The sequence below is a fragment of the Chiloscyllium plagiosum genome, unplaced genomic scaffold, assembly GCF_037043375.1.
Source record: "Chiloscyllium plagiosum isolate Xiang-an unplaced genomic scaffold, Cpla_swu_hap1 HiC_scaffold_6, whole genome shotgun sequence".
NCBI lineage: Eukaryota > Metazoa > Chordata > Chondrichthyes > Orectolobiformes > Hemiscylliidae > Chiloscyllium > Chiloscyllium plagiosum.
Genome location: NW_028270144.1, coordinates 43,366,509 through 43,375,903, shown reverse-complemented (window position 1 = coordinate 43,375,903; position 9,395 = coordinate 43,366,509). Strand labels below are relative to the sequence as shown.

The window sequence follows — 9,395 nt, the reverse complement described above, 5'->3', positions numbered from 1 at the left end:
CATTTCCCATGATTAATCAACCTAGACTGTACCTTCCTGACCTCTGTGGGCATTTGAGCATGGCCAGTCTCCCTAACCTGCACATTTTCTGTCTATGGGAGGAATCAAGAACATTTGGAGGAAACCCACGCAGACATGCAGAGAATTTGCATCGGAGTGTGACTAAGGAAAATCAAACAGGGAAATTCACAGCTGACCTTGGAGGAATGGGAGCAGATAAGTGCACAGTTTTTAATTAAAGTGTAACCTTGCTGTAAATCCACAATAGTGAGTAGAGCAGATTCTTTTTTGACTCCATGTTGTATTGATTAATTAATAGGCAGTCACCCAAGGATGGAATCAAACCTGGATCCTTGGTGCTACGAGGCAATTGTGCTCACCACAGAGCCATCTTGCCATCCCAGGTTTGCATCCTTCTCCATCTACCCGTCCCGACTGGACCATAATATTTCCCCTATCTATGGATAGCTTTCTCCTTTCCTCTGGCATGCTTCCTGTCCTGCTTCAACCTTCTTCACTTGACAAACAGTCTTTTTTTCAGAGTGGGACCATTTGGCGCAGCCACTTTGGCGCAAGTGATTCGGTGCGGCTGGTTTGGCACGACCCATTATGGCGCAGCCCCATTTCAGCGCAGAACTGTTTTGTAGTTATTCAGTAATAGTTATTAAACTACTATTATTAAAATTATTAAAATATATTAAAATAAAATATATTAATATATAAACTATTAAAATAAAATAAAACCCGTTAAAATGCCATCAACAATTTTGTATTTGCCTTTTTTTTAATTTTTATTTTCTTTTTAACATTTTTACTGAAGAGGATAAACATTATTTTTTCTTTTTATTGCTTTCATTAATGCTTGTAAGAGCTGCGCCAACTCGCTCACACTGAAATGGGTCTGCGCCGAAATGGGTGGTGCCAAAACCAGCCAAATCGACCGCGCCAAAGTAGCTGCGCCGAATGGTCCTACACCCCCTTTTATTTCTATCTACTTGATATTCCTGCTATTGCCATCCTTATCCAGATTCTGGATCAGTGGTGCTGGAAGAGCACAGCAATTCAGGCAGCATCCGACGAGCAGCAAAATCGACATTTCGGGCAAAAGCCCTTCATGAGGAATAAAGGCAGAGAGCCTGAAGCGTGGAGAGATAAGCTAGAGGAGGGTGGACTGTCCCCCTGACTTGTCCGGACTTGTCCGACCTGCCTAGTTCCTTTTCCACCTATCCACTCCACCCTCTCCTCCCTGACCTATCACCTTCATCTCCTCCCCCACTCACCTATTGTACTCTATGCTACTTTCTTCCCACCCCCACCCTCCTCTAGCTTATCTCTCCACGCTTCAGGCTCTCTGCCTTTATTCCTGATGAAGGGCTTTTGTCCGAAACATCGATTTCGCTGCTCCTTGGATGCTGCCTGAATTGCTGTGCTCTTCCAGCACCACTAATCCAGAATCTGGTTTCCAGCATCTGCAGTCATTGTTTTTACCTCATTGATTTTAACCCTACTGCGAATCCTCTTGCAAGGATGCCTGCGTTGAAGAAGTGTTTCTCCTCTCTCTCTACAAGAATCTCAGGGAGTCCCTCTCCCACTGCAACTCCCAGGTCATTTCCTCAGCCCTGAAGCTCTTCAACCATGTCATGAAACAAACTCGGTACCACAGCCACATTTGCTTCCTCAGTGCATGCCTCCGTAACCAACTCATCCCACACAGACTCCGGACCACCTTTAAACCAGCAGAGTTCGGACCCGAACAGGACAAACAGCACAGACTACAGATTCAAAAACACCAGCAACAGTTCTCCTTAAAGATCCTCCGCTCCACGCTTGCAGCAATGCACCGGCACCTAACCTCTCTACAGTCTGCCCTGCCTCAGCTGAGGGCCACACTCTCTCAGAATTGCAAAGGACCCACTCTGTACTACATCCTCAGGAGAATTCATGCTCTCAACAAACAGTATTTCAATTCCATCTCAAACATCAAAAACTGTAAGTACAACAAACTTTTATCCACCCACCTCCATAACCAGCGCTCCTCAAACATCTCAGAAGATTCCCCTGGCCTCAGAAATGCCATTAGCCATGCGGCTGATGCAGCTACCACCCCCAAGCTGATTGATGATGTCACTTCTGCCCCCATCATGGCCACTCCCACAGCCACTTCCGGCCCTCACATCATCGCCGATGCCACACGCTCAGTGACTTCCGCCACCCCTACTGCCGAGTCTGCCACCATTTCCGACCCCACCAGCGCCACTCACCTGCATTCTGCTGACACGCCCCCACAGACCTCACTGTCACTATCCCCACCCCCCAGAACCCCGAGGGGAACACTACTACTGCTCATGCCTCCACCCCCATTCCCCCCACCATCATACCCATTCCAGGTACTGGCTCCGACCCCACTCCCAGCTCCACACCCACACCAGATCCCAGCTCCCAGCCCTGCTGAGTTTTCACCATCCCTCCAGACCTCCCACTCACTGAGGACGAACGATCAGTCCTCAGCAAAGGACTCACCTTCATCCCCCTCTGTCCACGCATCAATTAATTTAATACACACCGTGACATCGAACACTTCTTCCGTCGCCTCCGCCTCCGAGCTTACTTTCACAATCAGGACTCTTGCCCACCTTCCGAGGACCCCTTCGCCCACTTCCAACACACTGCATCCACCTGGACACCCCACGCTGGCCTATTACCTGCCCTCGACCTCTTCATTTCCAACTGCCGACGGGACATTAACCGCCTCAACCTGTCGACCCCCCTCCCCACTCCAACCTCTCACCCTCACAACACCCAGCCCTCCAATCCCTCTGCTCTAATCCCAACCTCACCATTAAGCCAGCGGATAAAGGGGGCACAGTGGTAGTCTGGCGCACTCACTTCTACATCGCTGAAGCCAAACGCCAACTTGAGGACACCTCTTCCTACTGCCCCCTCGACCATGACCCCACCCCCCATCACCAAACCATCATCTCCCAGACCATACAGAACCTCATCACCTGAGGAGATCTCCCACCCACAGCTTCCAACCTCATAGTCCGGGAACCCCGCACTGCCCGGTTCTACCTCCTTCCCAAGATCCACAAGCCTGACCACCCTGGCCGACCCATTGTCTCAGCATGTTCCTGCCCCACTGAACTCATGTCTACCTACCTCGACACTGTCCTATCCCCCCTAGTCCAGGAACTCCCCACATACGTTCGAGACACCACCCACACCCTCCACCTCCTCCAAGACTTCCGTTTCCCCGGCCCCCAACGCCTCATCTTCACCATGGATATCCAATCCCTCTACACCTCCATCCGCCATGACCAGGGCCTCCAAGCCCTCCGTTTTTTCCTCTCCCGACGTCCCCAACAGTACCCTTTCACCGACACTCTCATTCGTTTGGCCGAACTGGTCCTCACCCTTAACAATTTCTCCTTTGAATCCTCCCACTTCCTCCAGACCAAAGGGGTAGCCATGAGCACACGTATGGGCCCCAGTATGCCTGTCTCTTTGTTGGCTACGTAGAGCAGTTGATCTTCCGTAATTACACCGGCACCACTCCCCACGTCTTCCTCCGCTACATTGATGACTGCATTGGCGCCACCTCGTGCTCCCGCGAGGAGGTTGAGCAATTCATCAACTTCACCAACGCATTCCACCCTGTCCTTACATTTACCTGGACCATCTCTGACACCTCTCTCCCCTTCCTGGACCTCTCCATCTCCATTAGTGACGACCGACTTGACACTGACATTTTTTACGAACCTACCGACTCCCACAGCTACCGAGATTACACCTCTTCCCACTCTATCTCTTGCAAAAATGCCATCCCGTATTCCCAATTCCTCCGCCTCCGTAGTATCTGCTCCCAGGAGGACCAGTTCCATCATAGAATGCACCAGATGGCCTCCTTCTTTAGAGACTGCAATTTCCCTTCCCATGTGGTTAAAGATGCCCTCCAATGCATCTCGTCCACATCCCACACCTCCGCCCTCAGACCCCACCCCTCCAACCGTAACAAGGACAGAACGCCCCTGGTGCTCACCTTCCACCCTACAAACCTCTGCATAAACCAAATCATCCGCCGACATTTCCGCCACCTCCAAAAAGACCCCACCACCAGGGATATATTTCCCTCCCCACCCCTTTCCGCCTTCCGCAAAGACCGTTCCCTCCGTGACTACATGGTCAGGTCCACACCCCCCTACGACCCACCCTCCCCTGGCACTTTCCCCTGCCACTGCACGAACTGTAAAACCTGTGCCCACACCTCCTCCCTCACCTCCATCCAAGGCCCTAAAGGAGCCTTCCACATCCATCAAAGTTTTACTTGCACATCCACTAATATCATTTATTGTATCCGTTGCTCCCGATGCGGTCTCCTCTACATTGGGAGACTGGGCGCCTCCTAGCAGAGCGCTTTAGGGAACATCTCCGAGACACCCGCACCAATCAACCAAACCGCCCCGTGGCCCAACAGTTCAACTCCCACTCCCACTCTGCCAAGGACATGGAGGTCCTGGGCCTCCTTCACCGCCGCTCCCTCACCACCAGACGCCTGGAGGAAGAACGCCTCATCTTCCGCCTCGGAACACTTCAACCCCAGGGCATCAATGCGGACTTCAACAGCTTCCTCATTTACCCTTCCCCCACCTCCTCCTAGTTTCAAACTTCTAGCTCCGCACTGTCCCCCTGACTTGTCCGGACTTGTCCGACCTGCCTAGTTCCTTTTCCACCTATCCACTCCACCCTCTCCTCCCTGATCTATCACCTTCATCTCCTCCCCCACTCACCTATTGTACTCTATGCTACTTTCTCCCCACCCCCACCCTCCTCTAGCTTATCTCTCCACGCTTCAGGGTCTCTGCCTTTATTCCTGATGAAGGGCTTTTGCCCGAAATGTCGATTTTGCTGCTCGTCGGATGCTGCCTGAATTGCTGTGCTCTTCCAGCACCACTGATCCAGAATCTGGTTTCCAGCATCTGCAGTCATTGTTTTTCCATCCTTATCCAGATGCCTAACCTTACTCTGCCTCTTATTCAGTTTACCTGTTCTTTCTCCCTCCCCAGCACGACTAATTATCCCATTATGTTCCCATCTTAAATATGCAACTCCCACCTTTCCTCATCCCTGTTGCTCCATGTTTGCAACCCACTCCACTACCTACTATGACATAAAACACAGCTCTCAACAATTCTTCCAGTCTCCATTCTCAGAGTTCTAATAGCATGTGATAGCTGATATGTCAGAGCTGCATCATCGTATACATCATACTATTACCACAAGTAATCTGTTATATTGCACTTGAGCATCATTTAAGTATGAATTTAGCATGACACAAATTTTCATAGAGATAGGGCACAGGCCTTTGAGCTGTTAAACTGGTCATTTTATTGATGTTCTGAAGAAGTGTCATACTTGATTTGAAATTTTATTCACTCTCCACACATGCTGCCAAACCTGCTTAGTTCTTCCAGCATTTTCTGTTTTTAGTCTCATTAATTGTATATCCTACTTCTGATATTAACGGAAAGAATCTTGTGTAAAAACTGTGATATGCAGATTCCACTGTGACCATCAACTGGAAAATTTTACAATAAAGTTTCTTAATGTGTGTGGTGAGAACAAGATATGTATTTGCCAGATTTTCATACATTTTAAATTCTAAAGTAATCATTCTGAGCCTTTTTCTTTGGTGTTTTGAGAGCTGGTCTGTTTGTTTGTAGTCATGTTAACAGGTGCTATCTCTAAACGCTTATCAACAAAGTTAACCAGCCAACACAGTGCATAGGTGAAGGTTCTGATACTGATGATGCAGCAAATTATCTTACTGCTAGAACATTATGCTAAATACAACTGAAAGAACTAAAAGAAACACTGCACATAATTATTTGACTACAAATGGTGTACATAATGATTTATTATCAACAAAACAGGAAGATTAGAGAATTGAAGAACAAGCACGTGAACAAAAAAATGTGTGTTTTAAACAAGCATTGCAGCTTTACAAAAAATGACATAGAACCTTGCTTTGTTATTGCATGTCCCAAGACACTTGACAATCACCTAAAACCAAGAGATAAACCAAAGTCAAGCAATTAATAGTGTATAAGAATTAAAAGAGGGAATAAAAACATTATTAGCATTTTAGGCATGTTTGGTAAAACAGTAGAGAATTATTAGAATGTCATGGGGAAAATATGCCAAGACCTTGCTGCCAAACATTAAAGCATTGCACTTCATAGCTGGCTTCTTGGGAGTTGCAGGCAGCACATATGTTTATTTCATTTAAAGCCTCACAAGCGACTTTGGGGAATGCTGTCACTCATTTGCTCACGCTCTCCCACCCACGTTCACTCGCTCCCTCCCTCCCGGTCTCACCCGATCGCTTGCTCCCTCCCACCCAGTTTTGCTCCCTTCCTCCCTTCCAATTTCACCCGATCGCTCGCTCTCTCCCACCCAGTTTTAAAGTAAGGAGAAGCAAGTTTAGAGGGGATTTGAATAAATTTTGTTTCCCCCATTGGCTGATGAGTATTGAAACAGACTGACTAGAAGTTTATTCAAGGTGGCAACCATTAAGACATTTACAAAGTGATTGGATGAATATTTGAAACTATGTAGCTTACAAAGATTTGGGCCCAGTACTGAAAAATGGAATAAGAATGAACGGATATTTGATGAATGACATGGACATGATGGGTTGAAGAGCCTTTTTCCCATGCTGTAAAAATCTCTATAACTCTAAAACACCAAAGGTTAATGGGAGTTAAAGAAGACATTTTAATTCAGTCTGACATGTGAAACATAGGCATGAAAAACAACCCATGCAATTTTCCCTTTCCTAAACCATTGACTTCTTGACAATTTGATATTTACCTGTTCTTTATTAAGCAAGAAAACAGGTCACCTCCAGATTCTTTTCTTGAAATAAAGTATACGCATTGCTTACGAGTTTAACCATAGGACTCTGAAGTGGTGTTTTTCTTGTCAGTCCAATCTTTCTGGACAAGAAAAGGAACAGCTCCTGAAAGGGAAATTTCTTTTTTTTTTTGTTTCCTCTTGAGCCAGGAAGAAAAGGGTTGTTCCAAGCTTGAGTCGCACACAGACACCTTGAACTGCTCTTTCCGAAATTACTTTTCCTCTCTGACCCTCAGTTGCGTCAGTGGTAACAGCTTCCTGTCACCTGGACCCCAGCTTCTTCATATTGCATTCAGGAAAGAGTCAATCTTGTGCCATTGGATGGATATCTAGATATTAAAACATGCAACGCAAAAGGAATAGTTGTTATTCTAATTCCTGGAGTGCATTTTCAATCAGGTCAAATGATGATGGATCATGTGGAACTGGGAACTGAGGGAATATGATTCAAACATAGTCCTGCTAAGCCAAATGTCATTAAATAATGTAAATAGTCAATAAATATTTATCACTCTTCCTGTGTGCTGTCCAGTCTTCATTTTCCAAAAGCATCTTGAGCCCAGTGTGATATTTATGCAAAACCAAGTGGGCATTAGATTTCTTACCATAGATCTGTTGCCTCACCTCAGCCTTCCTCGTATATTGAGCTGTTAAAATCACTACAGAATGTTTAACCCTGAATATGTGTAAAAACTATTAATGGAGACAAGGACTCATTTTAAATGGTGACAGAAGTTATTTGTGTTTAGCACATATTTCTCATTGTTGAGCATTCTTTAATGGCTTAGTTTTGTTTTGAGCCAGACTTCAGTAGCTAGTTAATGTTTGACCTATTTCCAAGACATTTACCTTTGTTATTACAGTGGTGTTATGACTGAAAGACTTTTATAATAAACTGCAAAACATTAATTTAACAAAATAATTCTAATTGGACCTGAAACCAATAGAAAGGGTCCAAAATGAACACTTCAACATTTCAGTACATACGTTGACATTTTTTCTAAAATACTACTTTCAGTTCCATTCTTTTCTCTCACTTCAATTTCACAGAAACATGGATGCAGATTTCTAGATGTGGTACCAATGATCATGGATGACTTGTACATTGAAGAATGGAATCCTTTCTTTGAGAAAGCCATCCATGTTATGAGATGGCAAACTCAATGCATTGTGTGTACAGTCAAAGGTGGTCTGTGCCTGAGGAAAGTCAGTTAAGTTGGCAAAGCCTGACTTTGTCATGGAGGAACGAGATGAAATGGTATAATCTTGCACAAGCTTCATCAGTAACCGCCTTAATACATCTGTCAGTTGATAATTGAGATCCCGTATAAGTCTCCAGAGCATCTGTGAAAACAGCCAATTGCATAAAAAATATGTAGTAGCTCTCACCTTGATGGCCACACACTACATCAGGTCACAATTTCTGCTCCAGCAGTTGGTATAGTTCAGTGGTAATATCTCAAGATATTCTTAAACTGTAGTGACAGTAAGCCTCACTCACTTGCAGAAAATAGCTTCAGGGACAGGGGACTTTGGCATTCATGTAGCTCCCCCACATCCTGGAAGCCCCGCAGTGTGCATTCTCCATTTGGAGGCAGGTGCTGCAGTTTGCTCCTGGTCCTGGGCTTGCTAATGCATCTGTTCCTCTTGAATTTCTCTGTGTCGTCATCACACTGCTACCATAGTGACAATATCCCTGCTGCAAAGCGTTTATAATGAGAGCAGTCAGAATTTGTATCATCCATAAGTAACAGTTTAGCATCATCCATAATATAATGGGACATTGAGTGCTTAATCTGACAAGGAGGGCAATGGAATGTCCTTGCATGGTCCTTGGATATATAGGACTGATATGTGCAACACTAGCAAATGTCATACAATTATAGTTGAAACTTAAAAAAGCTGTATGGTAACTTGCCCCTCCCCCACTCACATCAATCAAGAAAGGCTGCATTGCATATAAAAACATATTGGAGAATACTTACAGTTTAAGGTGAGTGGAAATCAGCTTCATGCTTCTATGCAATCTATGAAATTTTGGATTATCTTTGTTAATTGTTGACTGCATGTGCCACTTTTAAGGTCTCCTGTGATTACTGCTGCCTTGCAAAAATGACCGTGTTCAATTTGTAATGACAAAGCCCGATTGCTTGTAACCAGGACTTGTATCCTAACAGTTGAACACTGCCTGTATTTTACATGTAGGATATAATTATTACACATTTCATTGACCTGTACTCGTAAAATGTTTGAGTAATGCAATTGACCTTTCAAAGGATCTCAAATTATTCACATGTCCTCACACAGGAAGAAAACTTACTTCATTCATTCTGTGTATGTTTTTTAATTGTGTTTGTGAATTTGAACATAGAAGGCAACACATGTCATGCTTCACAGAGTAAGTCTCAAGCTAAATTTGCTAAAATAAATGAAGGAGTCCATTAGTGCTGGGTTAACCACATTGCATGTATCTGTAATCTCAT

General features: G+C 45.1%; 1 long non-coding RNA gene across 1 annotated transcript; it reads right to left on the bottom strand.

The window, feature by feature from the left end:
* Window positions 1-5,918: 5,918 nt before the first annotated feature.
* LOC148149755 (uncharacterized) lies at window positions 5,919-8,517 on the bottom strand. The gene is made up of 3 exons (XR_015757352.1): window positions 8,414-8,517; window positions 6,871-7,241; window positions 5,919-6,060 (listed from the first exon to the last, which is right to left on the bottom strand). It is a non-coding gene; the product is annotated as an uncharacterized LOC148149755 (long non-coding RNA).
* Between the last annotated feature and the right edge of the window lie 878 nt (window positions 8,518-9,395).